This window comes from Mesoplodon mirus (genome assembly GCF_964341445.2).
Source record: "Mesoplodon mirus genome assembly, chromosome: 19".
Classification (NCBI taxonomy): domain Eukaryota; kingdom Metazoa; phylum Chordata; class Mammalia; order Artiodactyla; family Ziphiidae; genus Mesoplodon; species Mesoplodon mirus.
Window position 1 is genome coordinate 61,789,558 of NC_138995.1, and position 10,212 is coordinate 61,799,769.

Sequence of the window (10,212 nt, forward strand, 5' to 3'; positions counted from 1 at the left end):
CAAGTCCATGGGTTAAAGCAACACAGATTTATGACTTTACGTTCTGGAGGTCAGAAGTCCAAATGGAAACCCTGTGTTAAAATCAAGTTGTCAGGCTGTGTTGCTCCTGAGGCCCTGAGGTGGACTTCATTCCCCCACGTTTTCAAGCCTCTGCAGGCTGCCGTGCCCCTTGCCTCATCCCCTCCCACCTCCCAAGCCCGCAGGCGCGCCCCCTCTCCTGCTTCTGCCTCCGAGTCCCATCGGCCTGGGCTCTGGCCCCGCTGCCTCGCTCCTTCTCTCATCAGGACCTTGGTGGTAACAGGGGCCCCCGCCCCCGGGTAATCCAGGACCGTCTCCCCATCTCCACCACGGAGAAGGAGCCTTGGGGGGATCTTAAAGGGAAATTCAGGGCTCATCCTAAGATTACAAATGATGATAATACAAATAGAACTCAGTGTCCTTCCGTGCAGAGTAAGGTAGAGCAGGTGGTGAGTTTGGAAATCACGGTGACTTTCCTGCTCACCCCGGCTGAGCAGAGGGACAAGAGGACAGAGCCTGGGAGGCCACGCGGACTAAGAGGATACCTGGGGCAGGGGCCCGTCACCCCCAGCGAGGGTTTCGACACTAAAGATTTCACAGGAAGCACAGCAGCTACTTCCCTCCACAGCAGTCTCTGTTAGCATCCCAGATAAGACGGATGACGTCTCCTTTTTCAGAAAACAGTTTCTGCGCGTCATAAACCCCAGATGTGCGCCCCGGACACGGTCCAAATATGCCATCAAGTGCCGAGAGCCCGGGGCTGGGTTCGAGCTGGACGGTCAGAAGGTCAGTGGTTCCTGCCCAAGGTACTTCCTCCGCCCACACTTCAGTGGTTTGTGTTCATCTGCAAATGCTCCCAGATCATGGAATCCTGTTTGGATCAGTGAGATTCAGACAAGCTCACGAGTGGAGATGCTGGGTTCTTTCCTTCACAGCCTTGCTCATACGGGGGTTGATGAGACACGTGACTGAGGGCTCCTGAGGAAGGAGAGGCCCTGCAGAGAAAGGAAGCGTGGTGCACACAGAATAGGAGGTTTGCCCAGACCACTTCCTGGTTAGATGCCAGCTGTGCATTTGGGGGTGGAATAGCACTCAAGCCATGTTGTCCTTGTTTCTCCTTTCTGGTGATTTGCTCTTTCCTAACTTAGGAAATTCGGCATGCCCCAGGTTTCTCCAGAGTAAAGCTGTTATTTGCCCTTTGTAATTAATCATCGGTCTGTGGGGAGGTACTTTGAGAGTTTGTACATGTCATGCTGCTTATTAAATTTTCACTTTATAAGTTTAGCAGCTACTGACTCTATGCCATAGCAAAAGCTTCTCTTCTCCCAAATGCACCCATTCACATGGAAATCACATTGTTTATAATATCCCACTACTTTTAAATGCCTGTAAAATACGGCCAGTCCTTCTTGTGTTTCTTCTGTCATAATAAGCAGACGCATCTAGGCTTTCTTATTTCCTCACGACTCAGAGGCTGTGTGGTGTGTTTTAATTTCTGGTTCAGCTCGTCCCCACTACCCGCATAGCTCTTCTCTTTCTGTGTTTTCCTAAGTATTCTTACGTTTCTATTTTTCCAAATGGAGCTTAGTATCAACTTGTCTAGTTCAAGAAGAAAAGCTTGTTAAACTCAAAAGCTTTTGCACAGCAAAGGAAACCATAAACAAAACAAAAAGACAACCAACGGATTGGGAGAAAATATTTGCAGATGATGCGACTGACAAGGGATTAGTGTCCAAAATTTACAAACAGCACATGAGGCTTAGTATCATCAAAACAAACAACCCAATCAAAAAATGGGCAGAAGCCTAAATAGACATTTCTCCAAAGAAGATATACATGTGCCAAGAGGCACATGAAAAGATTTTCAACATCGCTAATTATTAGATAAATGCAAATCAAAATTACAATGAGGTATCACCTCACACCAGTCAAAATGGCCATCATCAAAAAATCTACAAACAATAAATGCTGGAGAGGGTGTGGAGAGAAGGGAACCCTCCTGCACTGTTGGTGGGAATGTAAGTTGGTACAGCCACTCTGGAGAACAGTATAGAGGTTCCTTAAAAAGCTAAAAATAGAGCTACCATCTGATCCAGCAATCCCACTCCTGGGCATATACCCTGAGAAAAACATGGTCCAAAAGGATACTTGCACCCCAGTGTTCATTGCAGCACTGTTTACAATAGCCAAGACCTGGAAGTAACCTAAATGTCCATCGACAGGAATGGGTAAAGGTGACGTAGTACATATATACAGTGGAATATTGCTAAGCCATTAAAAAGAATGAAATAATGCCATTTGCAGCAACATGGATGGACCTACAGATTGGCGTACTGAGTGAAGTAAGTCAGACAGAGAAAGTGAAATATCGTATGATATCCCTTATATGCGGAATCTAAAAAGAAATGACACAAATGAACGTATTAACAAAACAGAAACAGACTCACAGACTTGCAGAATGAACTTATGGTTACTGGGGGGAAGGATGGAGGGAAGGGATAGTCAGGGAGTTTGGGATTGACATGTACACACTGCTATATTTAAAATGGATAACCAACAAGGACCTACTGTATAGCACAGGGAACCCTGCTCAATGTCATATGGCAGCCTGGATGGGAGGGGAGTTTGGGGGAGAATGGATACATGTATATGTATGGCTGAGTCCCTTTGCCTTGCACCTGAAACTATCACAACGTTGTTAATCGACTATACTCCAATATAAAATAAAAAGAAGAAAAGCTTGTTGGTGTATTTGGAGGACTGAGGTACATTTATAAATTAGCCTACGAAGAACTGACATGTTTGTGATGCTGAGTCACTCTGTCTAAGGATAAGGTGATTTTCTTAATTTGTTCAAATCTAATTTTTCCGCCATTCAGAAATGTTTGAAAGATATACATTTGCATGGGTTACGTTTTGCACATTTCTTATTACATTTATTCCATAGAATTTTCCTTTGTTGTTGTTGACATTCAGGGTGAAGTTGGGATTTATTTGTGTATATGAAAATGCTTAGTTCCTAGAAATTAATTTTATAGGGACTACTAATTTGATTTTTTTAATGGTTGAGTGACTTTTATCATTGAGTCTCTAGGGCTTTCCAGTCTGCTTCCTTTCTACACCCTCCACTCTCACTGCATGGCACAGCCCTCCTCACCACATCCTCTGTTTGCCCAGTTCCCCAAGTTCTACACATGCGTATTCTCCTTGGTGTTCATAGTCTTCCAAGAACTGGCTCATCCTGCCTCTCCAACTCTGTTTTCTGGTCAATATCCCTATCAGAGCAGAACAACTACAATCCATGTGAGGGCAGGGTCTTGCATTGCCAGAAATTCAGTGAAAAAAAAGTTGGCAATGGTGCATTCTGAGTCCTCTAATATTCCACCCTCTTTTTGGGGGGCAACTGTCCTAGTTTCCTAGCACCTAGAGAACAATGAAAAGTTTGTGTAGATGCAAGAATTATAAAGATATGTCTGATTTGGAAAGCCTATAATACTACAAAATAAGAATCTAAAAGTGTAAAACCCTCATAAAAACAATAGGAATAGGACGTCCCTGGTGGTGCAGTGGTTAAGAATCCACCTGCCAATGCAGGGGACGTGGGTTCGAGCCCTGGTCTGGGAAGATTCCCACATGCCGTGGAGCAACTAAGCCCGTGCACCACAACTACTGAGCCCACATGCCACAACTACTGAGCCATGTGCCACTACTACTGAGCCCACATGCCACAACTACTGAGCCACGTGCCACAACTACTGAAGCCTGCGTGCCTGGAGCCCGCGCACCGCAGCCAAGAGCAGCCCCTACTCACGCAACTAGAGAAAGCCTGCACACAGCAATGAAAACCCAACGCAGCCAAAAATAAATACATAAATTTTTAAAAAATAGGAATAAATTCTTTTTCCCAGGCCAGGATTTCCAGAACTTTCCTTAAGAGCTGATGGAACCAGATGACAACTAAGACAGGACACCCTTTGGTTATTGCCTTTCTTTCTGTTGGCCTTCCAGAACATTCTTGCATGTTTCTCCCTTTATCCTAGTCAGCCATCTCCACTCCAGGCCACTCTCATCTGGCCTCTGCTACCCCTGAGTCAGTGTAGAAAGGTGCAGGCTTGTAACCAGCGCCCATTTCTTTCTCCCCCTCCCTCAGGCAGCAACCTTCGGTGGCCGGGCTGTGGTTTCCTTTGTTAGAGAGCTGCCGTGTTAGGTACTGCTGGGGTCCAAGGCTAGATGTGCAGCACTTCCAACGGGTGTGGCCTGAAATGACCTAGAGTTGTGGTCTGATCTAGGAGGTGACTAACCATTGTTCAGCTCTGTTCTCCTTAAAAGGGTGAGAGGACCTTCTAACTTCAGAACTGACACATTGGGTGGGAGGGAAAAGAGGAAGCAGGGATTGAAAGAAAAATTGTCATATGATCCAGAAGGCAAAGACACAGAGGCTTTCAGAAGGGCTGGAGTCAAGTGAACAGACACTGCATTAAATCCATTGACTTTAGGTTTTCAAGCACACGTTTTTAGCCTCTGTTTCATATCCCTCTGGGTGACCTGCTGATTTCATGTTCGATCTGGTTGACAGCTCTGTAGGTCTCAGCATCCCATGGACAGTATCCTTTCTCAAGGATGCCTACATGGCTCTCCACATTTGGGGGAAGGACCTTATCTGAAACAATTTCAGCCCCAAACCATGAAGAATTGAAACCATCCCTGGGGAAAATTCCAAGCAGTGGGGAATAGGAGTACATTCCTATGAATGAATACATTCCCAAGTGTCTCTTCCTTTGGAAGGAAGGTTCTGCAGGGTATTCTGTACACTCTCAGAGATCCTGGTGGAGTCTTGTTCACATCACCTCATGCAGGGACCTCAGTAATGCATCCCTATTTCAGGAATTCCTTTCCTTCAAGCTTTCCCTATCCCACTCCCTCATCCTTGCTTCTCAAATAAACTACCCACACTTACATCCCTGTCTTAGGTCCTGCTTTCAGAGTAACTCACAGTAATTCAAGGATGGGAAAATGCCATGAGGTGTTTTGTTTTTGTTTTTTTCCAATGACATGATCTTTTGTCTAACTGCTTCAGATCACTCACCTTAACCATTCCATGACTTCTTGGACTTTACCCATGTATTCATCCATTCACCTTTCACAAATCTTATCCCTGTTCACTAAAAAAATATTAAAGCATGTCAACCCATGGCCATCCCAGGAAATGAGGAGATAAAGTTGAGCAAAACAGATGTATTCTCTGCCCTCATGGAAGGTCTGGTGTAGTAGGAAAAACTAAATTAACAAAACAGTTACACAAATCTAAAATGGGAAGAAGGATTAGTCCTATGGGAGAACAATTTAAAGCAATAAGAAAAATAAAGAAATAACCGGGCTTCCCTGGTGGCGCAGTGGTTGAGAGTCCGCCTGCCGATGCAGGGGACACGGGTTCGTTCCCCGGTACGGGAGGATCCCGCATGCCGTGGAGCGGCTGGGCCCGTGAGCCATGGCCGCCGGGCCTGCATGTCCGGAGCCTGTGCTCCGCGACGGGAGAGGCCACAACAGTGAGAGGCCCGCGTACCGCAAAAAAAAAGAAAAAAAGAAATAACCAATTTTATTAATTTGGATTTGAAGGTGGTAAGGGAAAGCTAAATTATTTTAGCTTTTAGCTAAAATTAATTATTTTAGCTAAATACCCAGAATCAATCAGCATTTTCTTTTTTTTTTTTTTTTTTTTTTTTTTGCGGTACGCGGGCCTCTTGCTGTTGTGCCCTCTCCCATTGCGGAGCACAGGCTCCGGACGCACAGGCTCAGCGGCCATGGCTCACGGGCCTAGCCGCTCCGCGGCATGCGGGATCTTCCCAGACCGGGACACGAACCGGTGTCCCCTGCATCGGCAGGCGGACTCTCAACCACTGTGCCACCAGGGAAGCCCCAGCATTTTCTAAATTAAGTGAATTATAAGGAAAGAGAAGGAAACATTACAAACTATCATGGGCAAGTCTTCAAATGGGTGCATCTTAACACATTAGAAGAAATAAAAATATCACAGGTGTATTCAACCCTAATTGATTCCTGAATGTGTTTCACTCTACAATCAAGCCTTTACGAGATACACAAAACACTATCTAACTGGGATGCATGGTTAACCTCCAATTTACTTTGGGAGCATGGGTGTTCTGGGATCCATAGGAACCCATGTTTTATTGTCAATTACATGTCCTGTGACACTGGGAAGGATGGTCCCAACTCTAACCCCAAGTTGTATCTCCAGGGTGAGGTTCACGTTCTGATTGGATTTAGTTAAGGGTGATCAGTTGCAGAGTTTATTGGTATGTGAGGGGAACCCCAGAATTCCAACATGTGGATTCTTCTCTATGGTAGGTCAACTCTCCCATCAGTTGGGTCATTCTGAGCATGTTCCAGACTCTGGCTTTCTCCACTCTCTACATAGCATCCTCATTTCCTTTCTTCAGACTGTCAATTGAGTGGAGCTGAGAAGAGATTTGTCTCAGAATAGAGTAAATCCTGTGCCTGATTCCCATTGTTTAACTGGACCCAGTGGACAATGGGACCCTAAAGTCTAGATTGATTATCTTACTCCCATTTTGAAAGCATAAGAGTACATTTAGTCTTGGATTTGCTGTTATACAGACTATTTTATTTGTTTTTATTGAAGTATGGTTGATTTACAATGTTGTGTTAGTTTCAGGTGTACAGCAAAGTGATTCAGTTATATATATATATATATGTGTGTGTGTGTGTGTGTATATATATATATATATATATATATATATATATATATATATACTCTTTCAGATTCTTTTCCATTACAGGTTATTACAAGATATTGAGTAATAGTTCCCTGTGCTATACAGTAGATCCTTGTTGTTTATGTATATTTTATATATATATATATATATATATATATATATATATATATATTACTGTGTATCTGTTAATCCCAAACTCCTGATTTATCCTTCCCCACTTTCCCCTTTGGTAACCAGAAGTTTGTTTTCTAGGTCTGTGAGTCTATTTCTGTTTTGTAAGTAAGTTCATTTGTATCATTTTTTTTAGATTCCACATGTAAGTGATAGCATATGATATTTGTCTTTCTCTGACTTACTTCACTTAATATGATAATCTTTAGGTCCATCCATGTTGCTGCAAATGGCATTATTTCATTCTTTTTTATGGCTAAGTAATATTCCAATGTATACATGTGCCACATCTTCTTTATCCATTCCTCTGTCTGTGGACATTTAAGTTGCTTCCATGTCTTGGATATTGTAAATCGTGCTGCCGTGAAAATTGGGGTGCATGTACCTTTTCAAATTAGAGTTTCCTCTGGATATATGCCCAGGAGTAGGATTGCTGGGTCATACGGTAGCTCTGTTTTTAGTTTTTTAAGAAGCCTCCATACTGTTTTCCATAGTGGCTGCACAAATTTTCATTCCCACCAACAGTGTAGGAGGCATCCCTTTTCTCCACACCCTCTCCAGCATTTATTGTGTGTAGACTTTTTAATAATGGAGCACAGAGTGCTTAAAATTCCTTCAGTTGAAAGCTATTGGCACTTGGACAGGGAAATTCTCTGACTTAAACCTATTTTTCTTCATTTGCAAGGTGCTCATTGCATGCCCAGAGATAGGTTAGGTTGACCAGATGTTCAAGCAGACATTGCAGTAGGATTGCCTAAAAGACAATATGAGGAAGAATTGGCTCTAGAACTTTCTCATGCTTTCAAAAAACAAGATACCCCAAGTTTTTAGACTATCTCTTGAGTGTAGGAGAGCAATGGGATTCATTTATGCACACATAAAAACAGTGTCCATCTTTCTCACACTGTGTCACTTCCACACCACACGCACCGTGTTTCCAGAGCCCTCGGTATCTCCAGGTGTTCAGAGGATGGGTTGGCTCCCCTGATCTCCATTCTCTTCTGTGCATCTCATTCGATGTACTACCACCACACCCTGTCAGTCACTCTGCTGTCAGTCCAGACAGTATCGAGGTCAAACCATCAGATGTCTGGAGTAGTATTGGACCAGCCAGATATTAGAGGCATGTATCCAAAGAGTAAAAATCCCTCTGCACCTAAACAGGGGCTTGAAAACAGGTGACAGGGAAAGCATACTGCTGCTGCTTGCCTCTGCGGAGTAGGATCCAGGACTCCTCAAGACATGGCTCCTACAGAGAAATAAGAGGAGAGGGAGGATCAAGGGAGGGGGGAGGGAAGGGGGAGGAGAGGAGGGAGCTGGAAAGACTTTGGGGTTTTTGGTGATGACGCCCTCCACCTGTTGGAACAGGAGCCCAGTGGGAGGTGGCGGTACCTGGACTCCAAGGAGGGCAGAGGTGGGGAAAGACATGGTGCATCCAGAGAGGTAGGCCTGCAGGATCCTCCAGACACCGTGATAGATTGGAATAGGTGGAGAGGGAAGGAGGCACCATGGACAGCTCCTCATCTGTGCCCACCAGCTCCAGGGCGTTTCTGTGCTCAGTCAAGGTGGACCTTTATTAATAGAGGCAGTGAAAATGCTGGGCAGTGTCTCCTCCACTCACTACAGAGATGGGGAATCTGGCCTCTGTCTCATGTGAAAGGATTTCTATCCTGTTCCATCTCCAGGTGGAACACCTTAACCCCAGCAGGGCCCCTGCACACATTGGTCACAGGCCATCACCCCCAGGGGATCACAGAATCTGGCTCGGCCCAGATGGAGGGTCTGGGCAGGGACCCTAGGAGAGAAGCACAACAGGATCTCAGGGTCCACTGTGACAACAGACTTTCCTTCCCTTAGAGGGACAGGAGGGACATAATGCAGAGATTGACCCTCCCAACTTAGGTCAGCCCAGGTGACACAGAGCTAAGCGACTGCAGGGGTGACCGTCCCCCACCCCCACCCCAGGAGCCTAGCAGGTCCTGGAGTAGAGGCTGGACAGAGGCAGGGCCTAGACCCAACCCAGTATCTCCTGCCCCCTCTGTCCCTGGAGGCCTGAGCCCAGGAAGGGGGCGGGATCGAGATATGGCCAGCCTCTTGTCATTTTCTCCGTACTTGTCCTGGGGTGGGAACAGTGCCCGGCAGGTCTGGAAGTGAGCAGGACAGGCTCCCAGGGGCCACAATGGGGCCTACATCACTGGTCTAACAGGAGAGAAGTGGGTGCTCACAGGCCCAACTCTAGATTTCTCTATTTGGGTCACAAAGACCTTGGTTTTTGGAAGGTGTTTCTAGCTAGATGTGTCATAACCAGACTCAACCCAAGTCCAGATGAAACAAGCATGGTATTAACTCATCAGAGATAGAAGCATAGGTAGATAAACAGGTTGATTGATAAATAGCTAGATGATACATAGATACTTAGATATATAGATAGTTACATAGGTAGATATATAGACACTAGATAGATAGCTACACAGATACATACACAGCTACATAGATAAATACATGGATACATAGTTACATAGATAAACAGATCACAGTGTAGAATACCGGTGGGGAAACATGCTCAGCTTCTGGTCCCTACAGGCTGACCGTTCCCAAAGCACACGTTTCCTCACCCACACACCCAGGTTTCCCACATGCAAAAGGAGAAACAAAATTCTCCCGACAACTTCATGTCGTTACATCGGGAAGTGCAGAGACGTACGTGGCTCATTGGGAGAAACTCAGTCCAGGCCTCCCTCATGTTCTCGAGAGCAGGTTTCACCCTGTCAGGTACAGTGCTTTGTCTCTGTGCCCCTCTGTATCCTGTGACCCTAGGCTGTGCTCTCCGCTCTCACCCCTGCCTCCAAGCTGGCTCAGGTCATTTCGAAACTGAATGTTTCTTAGTCTACGGGTGTGAATGCACTGAAGAGAAAGTTGTGTTTGTCCAACATGGGTGGGCGGGGCTTCTTGGACTGTTATGTGTACAAAGAACCAGGTGGGTCCAGGATGGTGGCTGGATCCTGGTCTGGACCCCGATGCGGTTCACAGGACATGGGCGCTGTGACTGGGCCCGGGCAGCCTTGCGGCTCCCACTCCTGAGTACTTTGAGTCCTACCGTCATGACACCCAGGGGAGGGGCCGGCCCTGTGAGGAGGAGGCCTATCAGGGGGTCAGGACACGGAGGGAGGGAAGGACCTGGGGTTTCTCAGGGTCACAGCCCAAGGGAGGGGCTGGTTGAGCCCGCGGTACCAGGTGGGTTCACAGGCAGAGCTGGATTGTTCAGGGA